Source organism: Callospermophilus lateralis, chromosome 10 (genome assembly GCF_048772815.1).
Source record: "Callospermophilus lateralis isolate mCalLat2 chromosome 10, mCalLat2.hap1, whole genome shotgun sequence".
NCBI classification, from domain to species: Eukaryota; Metazoa; Chordata; class Mammalia; order Rodentia; family Sciuridae; genus Callospermophilus; species Callospermophilus lateralis.
In genome coordinates, this window is record NC_135314.1 from 119,466,428 (window position 1) to 119,471,511 (window position 5,084).

Consider the following 5,084-nt stretch of genomic DNA (forward strand, 5'->3'; position numbering starts at 1 on the left):
TTGATTATCTGGAGCCCAAGTCAGGAGGATTAGTTGATAGGCATCTTGGTCTATAGGAAACATGTTGCTTCTAGTAAACTCTCCCAGGGATAATTCTTCCTGGCTTATGGTTTGGAGATAGTTTAGTGATGAGAATTAATGTCCCTTAGAAAAGACGTATGACATCATAATTTCATTCATTCATTTGTTCTCCTAGTTCTGTTTAGTTTTTAAATACATGCTGTATGTAGCCTAGATACTACAGAAAGTAAATCAATAGGTAAGACACATCCCTTCCTTCTTGGAGCTCCTAGTCTAATGGGAAATGCAGGTCTATAAACAACTAATCAAAATACTTCAGTTCAGGGTTTCTGATACAAGGTTCCTTGGGACTTCAGAGCACAGTAAATCCATGGCTTCCCAGAAAAGCAAAAGAAAGGGCTCAGTGAGTCCTAAAGAACAATAATCTTTCCAAAGTAGCGTTATTTTTTGGTCTTCACTTAGCTCTTCCTGATGGAAAAACTTTGTTGAGGACTAATCTACCGTGAGTATTTCAGTCTTCTTATCGTTAACCAGTGAATCTCAACAAATTACTTAGAATCAGTGTGGAAATTATTTGCTTGGGTCTGAACTAAAAAAGTTTTGAATTCACAAAGCCAAGGACCAAATCCTTGAACACAGTTAGAAGACACGGTACTGAGGGACCCAGCCTGATTAGCCGGGCATTATTCACTTTATAAACCAATTCACTACTGGTAACTGGCTCAACCCAGGAACTTTTTAGAGGGGTGGAAAATGAAACTTCCCATTTCATACTCAAGTAAAAATGAATATGGGGGGGTGTAACAGAGACTCTTCCACACTTATGGAGTGTTGGGGCAGGTCCAAATGGCTCTAGTTAGGTTCCCTCACAGAGGCTTCTGGAGGGCTAGGTTATGTTTTTATTATGTAGCCAAGGCCATGAATTGGCTATGTTATGGTTAGTGTGTAGTCAAGCTCAGACACACTCTGATTCAGTGCACATATTTGAGGCCATAAACATTTGTGAACATGTGCCCACTGATATAGTCTATTGGCAGTGTTTCTTTGTTTGGACTGTATATAAAAAGGGAAAAATATAGAATTGATGCTGTTGGGGGGCAAAATGGAACTGGCTGGGGGCTAACACTGAAGCTGTTGCCACTTCTGAATAAAGCATGTCTACTATCCTAACTGTATCTTGCATCTTCTTCCACCTGCCAGGATCCCAAATCTGTTTCCTGGGTCAGAGCCCCCACACAACAAGGGAATATTTCCAAACAATCCTAGTGAGAGTTAACCAGAAGACGTGAATTAATATCTATTTCCCAAGGCCCCAGCCTTCAGACTTGAGGGCTTGCATCAGTTTTCTAGGGCTATCAAAACAAAATACCACATACTGGGTGGCTCACACAACAAAAGTTTATCTTCTTATATTTCCGGAGGTTGGAATCCAAGATCAGGGTGTTGGCAGGGTTCACTTCCTTCTGAGACCTCTCTTCTTGGCTTGAAGATGGCCATCTTCTTGCTGCCTCTTTATATGGTCTTTTCCTTTGTGCCCACATCCTTAACATGTCTCATGTGTGTCCAACTTTATTTTTTATATTTATTTTTTAGTTGTAGTTGGACAGAATACCTAACAATAACTTTATTTATTTTTATGTGGTGCTAAGGATTGAACCCAGGGCCTCAGGTGTGCTAGGCAAGCACTCTACTGCTGAGCTACAACCCCAGACCCCAACTTTCCTTTTAAGGAGACCAGTCATAATGGATTAGGGCCTACCTTAATGACCTCATTTGAATTTAATCACCTCTTTGAAGTTTCTACTTCCAAATACACTCACATTCTGAAACACTGGCAGTTAGGGCTTCAACTGAACATTTGAATTTTGGGGAGACACAGTTCAATGCATAATAGCATGCCCTCTGCATATTCCTGCTTTCTGGTTTCCCTGTGATTCACTGTGTGGGAAACTGTATGAAGCAGAGAGAGCTGAGGACTAGAGGGTACTCTGTCTTCTAAAGGAATACCTACTTGAAACCAAGAGGCTCAGGACCTGTATGCCTTAAGCATATCTGCACTCTGCTACACAGACAGCCTCCTTACTACCCTCCCAGAAGGTGGAAAGGCTTACTGAGTTTTGAGAGAAAGGAAGTTCCTACTAAAGACAGCTGAAGGTTTATTTTGTAACTTAAGATCCCATGGGAAGGGCTAGGGCTATAGCTCAGTTGGTAGAATGCTTGCCTCACGTGTGCAAGGTTCTGGGTTCAATCCCCAGCATCAAAGGAGAAAAAAAAAATCATTCATGGGGAATATGAAACCAGTAGGCCATGAGGCTTGAAACTAAGGAGCCTTCAAAGCTCTAGGACTGGCTTTCAGAACTAAGCTACAATGTAATAATGGAGCCTCCTTGAGAGGAAGTAAAAGAACTCTGCAAGGCACAGTCAGTATGACTTTGAAAATCAGTGTTTCCTGTTACTAACAAACCTCATTCTTCTCCAGGTGCTTTGCTCAATTTTAATGGGTCCTGTGTGCCAGTGGCCAATTGCTTCCATTTTACATTTGTAGTCTTTGCCAGTCCTACCCCATCCCTATGATCCCTCTTTACATTCCAGTTCTTTAGTATACCTCCCATCCCCATAGGCCTTCCCCCTTTTCCCCAGCTCCCAACTACCTCAAAGGTAACACCTGCATTTTAATGTTGATAAATACAGCCAAACTGCCTGCCACAATGTACCAACTTACATTCACCCTGACTTTAAACTCTACGAAAGAGCTGATCTCAGATACATGTTCACTAATACTATTTCTCTTTTTCACTATCGGACAATATTCTTTGTGAAAAATAAACATCTTACTGTTGCTTTATTTTGCACTTTCTTAGTTATTAGTAATGCTGGAAATCTTTCCATGCATGCTTATTGGTTAATTATATTTCTGATTCTGATTTGATGTTCTTTGTTCATATTTAATAATCTTTTATAAATATTGTGAATATTTTTCTTCTAGATGTCCCTTGTCTTCTAACTGAATATTAGAAGGGTTGAGACAGACTGAATATTCTTTAAAATGTTACGCAGACATATATTAGTCAACTAAACTTTGCAGAAATATTTTAAAAAATTGTTAAAAGAATACCATTCAGCAACAAAGGCTATAAACTTTATATTAATATGCAAGACTTGTGAATATGGTGGGTTGATGAGGAAATAGGTCTGCTTCTTTTATCAGCATATCTGCCTAAAATACCTCAAGGTGTGACAACCTTTCTTAGTTTTATATGTCAATTTCCCCCTTGTAGTCATTATTTTTCTTGTTTAATCACACTGACAGTGTTTTATTTATATGGAAATTTTTTAAATACACATTTAGAGAGACAACTGAGGCAGATATTTTTGTGTTTGACTAGCCAATGATCATTCCCCCCGTCTTCCATGTTGTCAAAGACTAGGTTTTGTTCAAATATCCACTTAAGCCTGTTCATTGGACTCCTTTTGTAATTTGGCCACTCCATTTGTTCTTTTCAAAGAAAATTCCACTAAGAGAAGAGGAAAGAGAAATCAGGCACCCCTGCTCTCATAGGCCCAGGCTCTTCACAGAGAGAGGGACTTTGGAGTCACACTGGGTGACCACACTGGGAGAGGGTCCCCTCACTCAGCCTGGTGTGTGAGGGCTGCCTTTGCACTTGTTGTGGGGTGCCATTTAGAAAATGCTTGTATGAAGTCCCAAAAAATGGTTTTAAGTGGATTCCGAGTAAGACTTTTGCAGAACTGGTAGACAACCCCTACTAGACATCTACTCTCATGAGGAATTTAGGTGAGAATCTAGTAGATAAAGACATATAAGATAGACATCTTGCCTGATTCTAAGACAGATGCAGAGGTCTTTTCATGAGTGACTATATTACTCACCATTTCAACACTGAGACCAAAATACCCAAGAAGAACAGCTTAGAGAAAGGCTCACAGTTTCAGAGGTTCCGGCCAGGGTTAGCAGACTCCATTGCTTTGGCGTGAGGTGAGGAAGAACATCACAGCAGAAGGATGGCAGCAGAGGAAAGCTTCTTGCCCCATGGCAACTGGGAAGCAAACGGATAGCAGGGAAGAAGCCACAGGGAAGATGAACCCTTTTAGAGAAAACCCATGACCTACCTCCTCCAACCACAACCCACCTGCCTACAGTTTAGTCCATTCAGACTAAGATGGACTGATTAGGTCACTACTGTCATAATCTAATCGTTTCACCTCTGAATATTCCTGCATCAACACAGGAGCTTTTGGGAGGGGCACCTCATTTCCAAACCACAACAAGAACTTTGTATGCTTCCAACTGAGAACATTTGCAATGTGATGAGACTGCATATGTGGCTAGATGTCTGGGGACTCTCAGGTTACAAGGCAAATATATTACAGAGACAGACTCAGAGAAGTGTGAAATGTGCACAAAATTATTTAGAGCCAAACAATGCACACGCAGGCCCAAAGTACCAGATGTTTTTTGTAAATCTCTTTAACTGTTTAGCTTAACACAAGACAGCTGGATTCCAGTCCATTCTGATGTTTTAAAATACATGAAGAAAAGAAAAGGAAGGAGTATTTTAATAGCCTTTTTAATGTAATTGTGGGCATTCTCTTTTGATACTACACTAAAATTCAACAAATGACAGCTTTTTAAAGGTTAGTGGTAATGTGAAATCTAGAACTACATCAATAAACTTTTTGTATTCCAGTGCATTAAAAATCCACAGGACTGGATTTTAGAATAGATTTTCTTACCCATGCATTATGGTTTTGTAACATGATGCATAAATCATTTGGAAAATTCTGATTCCCTAAGTGTAGTGTTTTAAAATATGTCCAGAGATCCTTTGATATTCCTCCCTTTAAGAGGTGGAGCCCAATTCCCCTCTCCTTGATAGTGGGCTGCACACGGTGACATGCTTCTAATAAAAAGATTATGTGGTGGAAATTACTGAGTGTGACTTCTGAGATCATAAAAAGACACTGAGAGTTTCATCTCGCTCCTTCTCTCTGGAATCACATGCTCTGGGGTAAAACAGATTTCATGTTGTGAAGATTCTCAAAAC